Raw genomic sequence first — 12,866 nt, forward strand, 5'->3', positions numbered from 1 at the left:
AAACTGAAATAACTATACAATAATAATATAATTAGATTATTTAGAAAATAAGTACTTCTGTTATTATTTATGTCATAAGAGATTTTAATATATACATGTCCATTGTATTATTTTTCTTTAAATATCATAATATTATATTCATTCAGTGTGTAATAAATGCTTTCATACAAAGCAATTATTTTGTTTTTTATTCAAATCTACAACTTTTTTGCTAGCCCTACGGACATAAGCCCAAAAGTCATAAAAAATAATTCCTTGGACCAATCGCCAGATGAAAAAAATGTTAAAAATTCATATCTGGTGATTGGGCTCACTGGGCCCAAAAACCTTGGTTGGGACGAAACACCAGAGTACTCGATCGGATGGCAGTTCATATGTTTCTGATCAGAAATTTCGGACAATTTGCGGCCGGCCTTAAACCGTGTACGGTGTATCAGGCACTTTACGAGAGAGCAGCGCCACGACCAGTGTTGCCAACTCTTCAAAAAATTTCCTCCTAAAGCAACTTTTAAAACCCACTAAATTTCAAAGAAAACTCCCCAAAGATATAAATATTTATCAATTGGGGTACGTTCCACAAAATGGTCAATGACATCATTATTTTTGCTTATGCAACTCTCAAAATGACCCATCTAAGGTGGGTCGAAGTGGACTTTTTTTACATTTATGCAAAATAATTATGTAATTAGTTCATTAATTGAATTTGAACAATAATAATAAAAGGCCACAAGCCTGCAACTTTAGTTAAAATCCCGTAAAGGAGAATCTTAAACATTTCAAAATAATAATAAAACTTTATTTTCTCTAAGTAATTATTATAATAAATAACAATAAAAATGATAATAACAGTACTAAAAGCGAAATATACATATATAGTATATTATATACTTATTTCGTTGTATTATACATCGATCTAGCTAGGAATCATTTTTAGAAAATGTCATTTTATTCGTGTTTTATAATAGAGCCATAATATTGTGATGATGCATGGTGTAACTGGTGTAAGGAGTAAGGAGTTCTTTCAGCATCTTCGGAACCATGGTAAGTACACCTGATGCCAAATATAATTTTTTGGTAGCTAATATGCTTCGAATAGTTACTTTTCATAAAACCAAATTACCATTTATGTTTCCATATAAATTTCGACGAGTTCCCTCGATCACTCATGGTCCATGGATCCCGTCATCAGGTCACCACTTTTATGAACATGGTACCAAATTCGAGTTAAACCCTTTAAACATAAATAACGCACGAAAACCTCGTCTCAATCTTAAAGATTATGAAAAGTACTAATAATAGGGCCAGTCCATAGTATGATGATGCATGGTGTAATGGTAGTGATGATGATGATGATAATGATGAATATAAATTGCACAGGAGCATAATATTATGCTTTCTGTTCTTAAAACAACGCCGAAACTTCCAAACGTGTATCTATAAGGAGTTAGGAGCATGGAATTTGTACGTAGTACATATTAATTCCATGGTTAGGAGTTCTATCAGTACCTTCGGAACCATGGTATACCTTGATGCAAAATCTTACTTTTTAGTAGCAAATGCTTAGTATACTTCTAATAAAACCAAAATCAGCATAATAATATGTTTTCTTATAAATTTTGAGGAGTTCCCTCGATTACTCATGGAACCCATCATTAGGTCACCACTTTTATGAACATGGTACCAAATTCGAGTCAAACCCTATACAACACAAAAATAATTTTGAAAATCGGAGTACAAGCGGCGACTCTCCCTGTCCGCACTATGGGAGTACGACCAAGGAGAGCCAGCGGCCAGTGTAGGACTATTACAGGGAATGGATATTAGAAATGATACCGGGCTATGGGGGTGAGGTGCTAATGGACTGGGTAACTGGGACTATGGAAGGACTATGGCGTCTGCCGATACAACGTGGAAACATGTATCATAAAGTTGGCAGACGGTGACTCGCCAACTCTTTGAATGGGCCCCTCAAAATGGTCGCACGCACGGAGCGGCTTGAGGCAGGAGAGGTGTCGCTGGACTTTAAACGCCGATCATTTGCACCCTCAGAGGGTCCCATCACGTCGCCCACTCGCCACTTACGCTTCACATCCTCACTCTGAGCCAAAGCGACTCCACTCTGACCGGCCGGTTAAGGCAAGGCAGAGGTAGGGCCTGATTCTCCGTCAGTGTTCATTCCGACCGGCCGGTGAAGGCAAACCGGAGATGGAGAACAGGGGCTTCCCTGGGAGCACTCGGGTTCGAGGGGTCGCTACTCCCCAACAGTTCGCCACAAGCTGCCCTGCGGGCTTATTATTATGATTATTATTATTTTTACCAAAAAATTGAACCCGACTTGCAAGAAAAAGAAAACATAATATTCTTAAAATGACCTAAAAAGTATGAAATAATTCTTATTCTTCATTAGTGCCATTTTCAAAATTCGACTAAATCTCAACGAATTCCGTACTCAATTTTCATTCGTTTGAAGTCGGTACCAGCCCAGAACTGAGATACTTGAAATAGAACTTAGCCAGTACCGACTACCGAACTTACTTGGAACATAATACCAAATTCGGATTCCACCCTGTACTACAACAAAAGAATCATAAAAAACTGTCCACAAATGGCAAAGTTTAGCACTTTAGGGGAGGGGGCCAGGCCCCCCTCATTGTTTATTTCCAAACCAACTAGCAACAGACTAGTTATAGCCACGATTAAACTACCATGGTCTTAACCAGACCAGTAGCTTAGACCCTTTCAAAAAAAAAAAAAAAAAAAAAAAAGGTCCACAAACGGCAAAGTTATGGTTGAACATACAAAAAAAATTATAAACAGACCGAACATAAATCATAATAATATAACCTCCTTCTTTTTGGAAGCCGGTTAAAAACTAGACAAAAAACTGAAATTGAAAGACAAATCAAAAGCTTAACTTAATATTGGTTAGGATAAGAAAAGTTTCATTTAAGAAGGCTTTACAAGTTATCCACTAAGTAAGTGAATAGACTTTGAAGAGTTGAAGACTCCTGAAGAAGTAGCCACCTCACTTCGCCAGTTTTGACTTTACCGATGAAGTTTCGTACTAAGAGGTAAGGATGTTGTAGTAAATACAAACAGAAAATGGATCCATTGAGTCGCCCCACGGCCCCAACCCCTAGCCAGCTCAGTCGACCCCTCTCTATCCCTCTGTCGGTTAGTTTGTCGCGGCTCCCGGCGAGAGCACCGCGTATCGCGACTTTTCGCTCCGCGGCGATCTTTTTCCGAACGAGTGCAATAATATTCGAATTTCGAACGTGTTCATTTTGTTTTTTGTTTCCGGCCAGTATTTGGCGTGTTGAAATTGTTTTCGACGATTTGTTTCGGTGCCTAAAGTTTTTTTGGACGCCTGCATTTTACTTACGTAAGTATTTGCTGCAATGCGATTTAATATTTTATTAGACACCAAAGCGCTGCTCGAGTGCTTTTATTTTAGTTTTTCTATGTTATTCCTGTACTCGATCCATAGGTGGTAACAAAATGGGTTTTTTAACTCATACTTTATTTTGTTTTGCGACTGTTTTGCGTGACAAACAACGATTTCGATGACATAAAGGTTCTAAACGCGAAGTGGGAAGCTTCCTTGTTTCCTGTAAAAGGATTTCCCGTCGGCATGTCTGGCATCACATCGAATTTAATTTTGTCAACTTCATATTAGGTAATTATGTAATTTGTGTTGTAAACTTTTTTGTACGTACCCTACGCTTCTTAAATGGTTAGTACTTAGTATAGTCAGTAATATTTTTGTAGCTTCTTCTCAACCTTTTCATTCGGTTTCATTTTAAATTGAGCCCATCAATCCCCAATCGGGGCAGCCGGCAATCGGCTGCCGCATAACAATTCAAAATCTATTGTCTCTGCGATATTCACGATGGAGGTGCTACGTATTCTACTTTCTTTCGTTTTGTTATGAGTAGGTACGTGCCTACGACTAGGTTCCTATCTAACTGAATTCACAGCATGTATAACTTAAAATATAAATTATTATACTACCCCCTTACTAGCAAAAATTTTTAAATGCCGAATAACTGGTCTGCTTGTCATTGTCTGACACGCTGAAAAGTCACACAACAGACAAAATACACACCTGCGGGGCTAAAATGGTCGTTTTGAAGAATCATGATATGAATCATAATATGATTCATTTTTCTAAAATCGCAAAATGCAACTCTGCTTACAATTCATTTCTGTATTTTTGTACTAATTTGACATTTGTCAGTTTGACAGTTTTGACAATTCATTTGCTGAATTGATTGAAAGGAATTGCTAAATGTGACCATTTTAGCCCCGCGGATCTTTATTACCTACTAGATAACGCGTGCAACTCCGTTGCGCCAAAATTCGTTTGTCACGCGGGATGACAAGTGTCCTATGTCCTTTCCCGGGACTCGAAGTATCTCCATACCTTTCAGTAAAATCGACTCACCAGTTTGGGCGTGAAGAGGTAACAGACAGACAGACACACTTTCGCATTTATAATATCAAGAGTCCGGGTGCCATCGCAGTTCTCATACAAATGTAATACCAAGATGTCTACCAAGATCATTTCCCATATGAGAATATTTACCGCGTTTGAGTTATTATTCAGCTTAAGAGGATTCCACACCGCCATTTTTTCCATACAAACGTTGTCCCCTGTTTCCTCCCTGGATAATGCTAGTAGAGTTATAATTTTTTTCCTGAATATCTACGGCCACTAATACAATGTCCCTATGTTTTCTTTTTTTTCATAATTTAATTATTAAATAAGATATGAACGTTCAAAAACCCAAAAAAATGGCCAGATTTTCCGCTGTGTTCAAACGTCCAGAAAACAGATTTGGCTAGATTATACAAAAAAAGCAAAACATAGGAACACAGCTCAATCCTTTTTTTAATCTTTAATGAAAAAACTACTTAATTAGGTTAAGTTTTGGAGAAGGAATCAGGGGACAACGAATCGTTGATTTTCTGGATTTTCTGCAGTTGTCTCTATCGCGTTCTGCGGTATAGGCTTGTGGTAAAGGAGACAGCTATAGATATTACACGTACTTTTTTTTCATTTCTCTAGCCCCTGGTGTGTCCTCTTAAGATAATAATTACCTAGATTCCTGTACATTTTATACGTGGGAGAGCCATGCTTCGGCACGAATGGGCCGGCTCGACTGGATAAATACCACGTTCTCACAGAAAACCGGCGTGAAACAGCGCTTGCGCTGTGTTTCGCCGAGTGAGTGAGTTTACCGGAGGCCCAATCCCCTAACCCCTACCCTATTCCCTTCCCTACCCTCCCCTATTACCCTATTCCCTCTTAAAAGGCCGGCAACGCACTTGCAGCTCTTCTGATGCTGCGAGTGTCCATGGGCGACGGAAGTTGCTTTCCATCACGTGACCCGTTTGCTCGTTTGCCCCCTTATTTTATTAAAAAAAAAACATTCACTGCAAAATATTTGTACATACTTACCAAAAATATGAACGATTACAATTTATGTAATAATATTTTTTATTAAGTTCTTGCCGAGAATTCATTTCTATAGCATAGATACCAATATATATATGCCATTTTTAATCAGTATACGGACCCTTCGTTCGCTCCTAGCATTTATAACACAGAATTGATTCCCGTTGTTTGGGTTTTTTCTGGGAAATTAATGGCGAAACAGCAAGCAATTTGTTACTATTACGTAAATGGGAGTAAGTTTGGAAGTCGTTTAGTGAACCATCGATTTGATGTTCCGACATTTTCCGATGGTAACGGCACGAATGGATAGCCTTGGGAAATACGGAACACCTCAGTGTGTGTCTTGGAAAAAGGTGTGCTTTGGCTAGGTACACGCCAACTACAATAATATTATGTAGAAATACTTTTATTACTCACTAGCTGTCCCGGTAAACTTCGTGTCACTTTAAAACCTTCCCTGGACTTCTACGAATATTTTAAGACTAAAATTAGCGCAATCCGTTCAGCCGTTTTCGAGTTTTAGCGCGACTAACACATTTGAAAATCCATTTTTATATATAAGATAGATAGATAAATAAGTTTTGTCTGCAACTTCGTTCGAGCAAAAAATGTTTATCGCCTTGGAACCGTACATTTTTCAGGGATAAACAATAAACACCACTGCATTAGGTATTATAAAATTACCTACACGTTATTTTTGGGATCCGGAATTCAGGACTCAAGTACTTCATTCATAAAATATCAATACCATCCAAATCGATTTTTTTAATGACATAAGGGGGCAAACGAGCAAACGGGTCACCTGATGGAAAGCAACTTCCGTCGCCCATGGACACTCGCAGCATCAGAAGAGCTACAGGTGCGTTGCCGGCCTTTTCAGAGGGAATAGGGTAATAGGGGAGGGTAGGGATGGGTAGGGAAGGGATTAGGGGAGGGGAGTTGAGGGGAATAGGGTAGGGGATTGGGCCTCCGGTAAACTCACTCACTCGGCGAAACACAGCGCAAGCGCTGTTTCACGCCGGCTTTCTGTGAAAACGTGGTATTTCTCCAGTCGAGCCGGCCCATTCGTGCCGAAGCATGGCTCTCCCACGTCAAAAGGTTCAGTGAGCTTGAAGAGACAGACAGACACGTTAACGCTTTTATATTAGTATGGCTGTTATGAAATCCTATAGAAATTGTAAAGGCTGCCTTTAAAATCAAGTGTATTTGAAGTGTAGAAAATATTGGAGAGATACTTGGGAAGCTTTTGGAGTGATTAAATTCTATCTCGAAGATATTATTTTCTTGAAAAGTTTAAAATGACTTGTACGGTCTATCGTGATTTTAAAATAAGTTTTTAGATAATTAATTGATGAGGGATCAAGTACATACCATTAGCTTTATAGAAGACAATTGAGGTATATACATACGAGTACTATATTAAAATTGTGATTTTCCATCTTTTAGACGGCCCCGTGCGAGTTTCTTACGCCGGTTCTTCGCGCCGGGTTAATTCCCGAACCGATGGTAGGCACTGTAGATTCTACGTTTTTCTGACTTTCAAAAAGTGTATTCATGATAAGTACTTATATTATAATACTTATAATAAATAATATAAATAAGTATATAATAATAAAAATAAATAAAATATAATATTTTTATAATTACTAATTATAAAAATATATTTTATTTTATTTATTTTTATTTTAAACACTGAATGACGCCCGCAACTCCGTTGCGCCAAAATATGATAAATGATATCGCACGGGAACCGTAAAGTTTTTGCAACAAAACTTACTTTTCTCTTTGTATCTCCATACCAAACACCATCATCGGTTCAGCGTTATAAGCGTGAAGACTACACCACACTACACTTAATAGACTGACAAACGGACTGCCTGTATGTCAGTCAGTTAAGTGTAACCTTTCAACCAAATTTTGTTGATGCGGGCAGATGATAAACTATTGCTAAGAACACTCACGATCATGTCAGTTTTCAAACAAAACAAAACGAGATCAAAATCGATCCACCCGTGTCGCGTTTGGATGCTACGGACAGAAACACACATTGACAAAGAGACAGACAGACCGACACGTAAGACAAACTTATAACATACCTTTTTTTGTCGGGGATTACAATAATAATAACTACCACACCGGTTTTGGTGACGGTGGCCGGTTTCATTGAAACCAGGCCAGTTACGCAGGAGTAATTTTATAGTGCTCAAGTGTGTGCGCAATACACAACAGCACTCTCTATTCCTTTACTCTCATAACCCACTTTGACGGAAGACCGACACGACTGGCGAGAGATCAGGCGCAGGACCGACTTTTTACATGTCCATCCGACGCATAGATTATCTTACTTGTCAGACAATCAGGTGATCAGCCTGCATTGTCCTAACCAAACTTGGAAATAACATGTTTCCGATGTGGGAATCGAACCCACGACCTCCGAGGCAAGAGCCGCGCTCTAAACCACTGGACCACGGAGGCGTTTGTCGGGGATTAAAAATAAAATGAAGCGACGACGCGGTCGAGTTATCTGAAACCAGAAACAGTCTGCAGTTGAAATTTCATATTGTTTCCGTGATGGCCTTGTAATGACTGTCATTTACAACTTGTATACTTTCCCCCGGGACCATTACGACCAAGACCATTAGGACCATTAGGACCATCAGGACCAGAAATCAAGTCTCGTTATCAGCGTTTAAATATTTACAGAGGAAAAGACGAGGTTCTGAGCAGAATCACCGCGTTTTTTAGCGTCTGACGGTGCTTATTAGAATAATTTAGATTTTAGATTGAATTGTTAGATATCAGTATTTATGGTAGTGCGTGCGTAGTGTGTATTGGTAAAGTTGCTACTCCACCAAACACACGATTATGATGTAAACCATTTTTAAACAGCGCCGTTGAATCTGACACACATAATATTATGACATAATACGTAGTTTGACATAGGTAATATCATAGACTTAATATATACTGTAGCATTATAGGTTTATGGGTAATATATTTGCAGTCGAGTCGGTCATTTTGTTTAAGCTCGAATGCAATTTGCAAAGATTGGAGCTATACCTACCTATAGAATGGATATAAAAATTGAATAAGTATAAAATATAAGAAAATCAAACACTTACATCTTAAACGAAAGCATTAGGCACACCAATCAGAAGAGAGGAACACAAAACAAAGTTGAAATTTTCAATCCGCCCGCCATAATGAAGTAAGGGCTAAAGTTTTCCGTTCAATTTTTCCCTCGGATTGACTCGTTTATGCACCGCGCGGCGCGCCTTGGGGGTTATTTTTAATAAAGATCGATTTCTATACCTCATAGCAATTGGTAACATACAAAACTTCTTTTGAAATTAAGAGAAAGGGAGAAAGAGAAAGAGAGACCGTAATATATTGGATTCTAAAACAATTGGAATAATTTTGATATTTCATGTAGGTACCTACTTACATTGTAAAACTACATTATGTGAATAAAGAATTTGAAAGAAATTTTAAAATTAACACATTTTTATCATGTATCACGCAAGACACATAAAGTAGACAAAGTCGATTATGATAATACATTTTTATTTCGAAGGGCTTACTAATTGATATGAAAGCGATCGCTTACGTAATTTTCCCCAGTCTGCTCAAACCGACGAGGGATCCATTTTGTTTGGTGTTCGTTTATTATTGCTACGGATGCAAAAATATTCCGTTCCTTGTGCTTGAGTTTTTTAAGGTATGAAGGTATGAAGAGATGCTACCTCTGTTGACAATCACTGTTGTCAACAGAGTTGATAGACTCAGGGCCCTTCTAAAATCTTGATAATTGCTTTGTCCATTACTTATTATTCGTGAATCGTACTATCAAAAATCTCATGGCCCAATTTCCCGAAAAAATCAGGCTGGAAACGCGGCAAATTTTTTGTTTGAAAACCCAATGAACGCTGAATTTTAATACCTGATTATAATATAGACTACAATACGGTCATCAGTTGTAATGGACATAATATTGGGATAGTTTTATTTTCTGCGTAGAGTAGCGGGTAACATCTAGGATATTATAATTTTAGTTAACACAACGATATTTCAATATTTGACGGTTCCCCTCAAATATTATTTCACTTCCTGTACAACACAATTGACAGTGTATTTTGGGAGGCCTTTCACACGCCCTCAGGAATTGCAAACTGGATACAGATGAATTATTAGCGATGACCCTTTTCTTATCGCGAGCCTTTGTGTCACTTATCTCTGAGCATCCCCGACCAATTGTCATGAGGAAAACATTTATAAATAACGCCCGCTTTCGATCTGCTGAATTATGTAGACCCGAGTTTGCATGGTATTTTATGTGTAATGAAATTTGTTGGGTGTACCGCTAGGTACCGGTCTCCTACCCATTTTGTTTATTATGGGTTTGTTTGGGTTTGGCAAAACCGGAATAGGGAAATAATCGTAGGAGTGTTTTACTCTTCTTCTGTCGACATTAAAGCTCTTGTGTTATTAGCATTAAAAAGGTTGGTGTCTAGCTACCGAAATGATTAGGATTTTGATTTGGACAATGGTGAAATTTTTGGTTCCGCGTCTCTCTACAGTCAATTAGATTATAATTACATTCCAAGTCTACTCCTTATTTGTGCCAAAATTATCTAACTAGTGTTTTTGGAATCAGAAACTAAATTAAGCTTACCTCATCATAACATTAGTAAGTATATTATATTCCATTCAGTCCACCTCTATTATCAAATGAGAGCGCTGAATAACCTTGTTAGCTCGTGTTTTAATTTGTGCCATTTGCGCACATCCACAAAAACATTGCCATTAACAATAGCAAGTGAATGTGTGTTATTTTGCCACGGAGTTAGATCGAAAATTATCCTTATGTGGTTGGCACAAGGGTGAGATGAGAGGCAAAATAATCGTGAACGGTGTAGTTCACGCGCGAGTAGACAACAAAGAGTTCGCTAGACTGGAACCACACGTCAACCCTACGCCCTACCATGGAGAAGAAAGGGAAGTTGTCTTCCTCAAATGGTCCCAAAGGGTGTTATTCTTTCAGTCTGAGAGGTGCATTGAATAATAACTATTTGAGTATTGTATTTAGGATCTAAGGTTGTTCTATTTTTATTTTCTATTTTGCTAGATTTTTTACCAAAGTTTATCTATTTACAAGCTCTTGATTGTCTAACGTCAAAACATTATGTAATCAACAACGCTGTTGGATATTTAAACTCCTGCTAAGAAACCGCAAAAACCGGGTATTTAAGATCGGCTGATGCAGATTATGACCAACTTTGACTTGACGTTACCCAACCAAATAACGTAGAGCTGCCATTTGTCTATGGTCAATGTCTCTGAAGATCTATCGTGAGTCGTTACAAATCATTTAGCTTCGAGACAAATATAGTAGGTAATTTTATTCCAGAAAGAATCTTTTCTACAAAGTAAACTAGGTACCTTTCTGTCTCAGGCCGTCTAGCTGCTAAAATATTCCGCTTAAATGAACGTCTTCGGGCGAAAAATGAAAGATTGCTGTTACATTTATTAATCATCAAATTCTGCAGCGAGACTTTTGTCACCCATCAAAGCTGAAGGAAATGGAACATTCTTTATAATTCACGAAAGGAAAACCGTTGCCTCGCCTTCAGAAAAAACTAATTCGGGCGGGCGCTTTCAGAGATTTTTTCCACCTGAGATTTTCAGATGATTTGTGGGCCGCCTCATAATTTATTCCAAATGAATTTTCCGCAAGCATGTGGCGGAATGAGTCAGCGTTTTTGTTGAATAAAACATCAGCTGTCATCGTGTAAGGCTTTCGTTATTGATCAAACGTGTTCGACAACGAAATATGAAAATCCTCTCGCAACAAAACAATTTATTACGCCGTGAATAAGTTAAGCTGGCAGTTTGGAGCCACTTCACGACAGAGAGACTCGCGTATTGTTTATTCCAAATTTGAATTTGAATTATACTTTTGCGAATTGAAAGATTGACGTTCTTTTGTTTGAAACGGGCGTTTAATGATTAATGTTTTCGAAAAGTTGGAATATGTCATCATTATGATCATTTTCTTTGCAGGGATATGGGCAACGTCTAACTCCCAAAGTTAGGAATAATGCTCTATGCTACCTAATTGGAAGTTTCCGAATATTGCTTATGCGCGTTGTTACAAGTACACTATATCACAACAATAAGCAATTTAAAGTTTGGGACTCGGTATCGTGAATAGGAGGACCAGATTTTGCCCGTAACTTTGTGCCCTGAAATGATACACTAAAACTATCCTAATATGTTCCTAGCTATGTCGCTATTCAAAATTTCAGTTTAAGCGTGAAGGGACATAACAGATAGACAGATAAACTTTCACATTTATAATATTAGCATGGCTGAATCCACTAATGTAACGTTGTCTAGACACAATAACAAGAAAATGGTGTTTTCATGACACGCTCTTCGCTTACGGGAGATTTCATATTTGCTTTAGGACACACCCTAACAATATTTGTTCTGTGGAGTGTGCCTAATGGAGAATTATTTTGCAAGGTGACCTTAAAAGGGTTCTAATGTCGTTTGTCAGATTTGGTGGATCTTTAGTGAATGTTGACGTTGCTAGCGGTAACTCATAAATTACACTAAACACGGTTCTAGGGTTTTTTTATGAAATAAGGGGGTAAACGAGCAAACGGGTCACCTGATGGAAAGCTGCAGCCTGCAGCAGGTGTGTTGCCGGCCTTTTAAGAGGGAAAAGGGTAATAGGGGAGGGTAGGGATGGGAAGGGAAGGGAATAGAGCAGGGTAGGGGATTGAGCCTCCGGTAAACTCACTCACTCGGCGAAACACAGCGCAAGCGCTGTTTCACGCCGGTTTTCTGAGAGAACGTGGTATTTCCCCGGTCGAGCCGGCCCATTCGTGCCGAAGCATGGCTCTATCACGTCGGATTTAGTTATACTGGGCGTTTTGTAGCAACATATTTTATTTAATTTTGACAGTAAGTTTTTCAGTACATTTGGTGTCTAGATAACCTAAATGACTCATAACATTCGAGCAGAGGCATCGTAAGATTCTTCTTAGTTTTAGTACTTCACCATCCACATTTTTCATCTTTGTGCGCGGCAAGTGGTAACTGAAACAAAAAATTCCGTTACGAAAATAAACCTAACACCCCCTCACTCCGACCGGCAAGGCGGTGCGGCGTTGAAAGCCGTGTAACGTCATTTCAGTTCACCAGACTTCGGCACGGTGTTTGAGTGCGTGGGATTAGACGTAGCATTTAATAATTATTAAATTATAATTGGATAAGCTGATATAATATAATGCTGTACAATGGCTTTACCGCGGCAGTCTCCGAGTGCCACACGCGTTTTTTTACTTTTTAGGGTTCCGTACCTAAAGGGTAAAAACGAACGAACAGACAGACAACGAAGTCT

General features: G+C 38.5%; 1 protein-coding gene across 1 annotated transcript in view; it reads left to right on the plus strand.

Moving 5' to 3' along the window:
* The first annotated feature begins 3,192 nt into the window (after positions 1–3,192).
* LOC121733963 overlaps positions 3,193–12,866 on the plus strand; it is a 220,587-nt gene continuing 210,913 nt past the window's right edge. Inside the window, exon 1 of the mRNA XM_042124370.1 lies at positions 3,193–3,382. The gene's annotated coding sequence lies outside the window, so the exon portion shown is untranslated. The remainder of the gene's footprint in view (positions 3,383–12,866) is intronic.

This window comes from Aricia agestis, chromosome 14 (assembly GCF_905147365.1).
Source record: "Aricia agestis chromosome 14, ilAriAges1.1, whole genome shotgun sequence".
Taxonomy (NCBI): domain Eukaryota; kingdom Metazoa; phylum Arthropoda; class Insecta; order Lepidoptera; family Lycaenidae; genus Aricia; species Aricia agestis.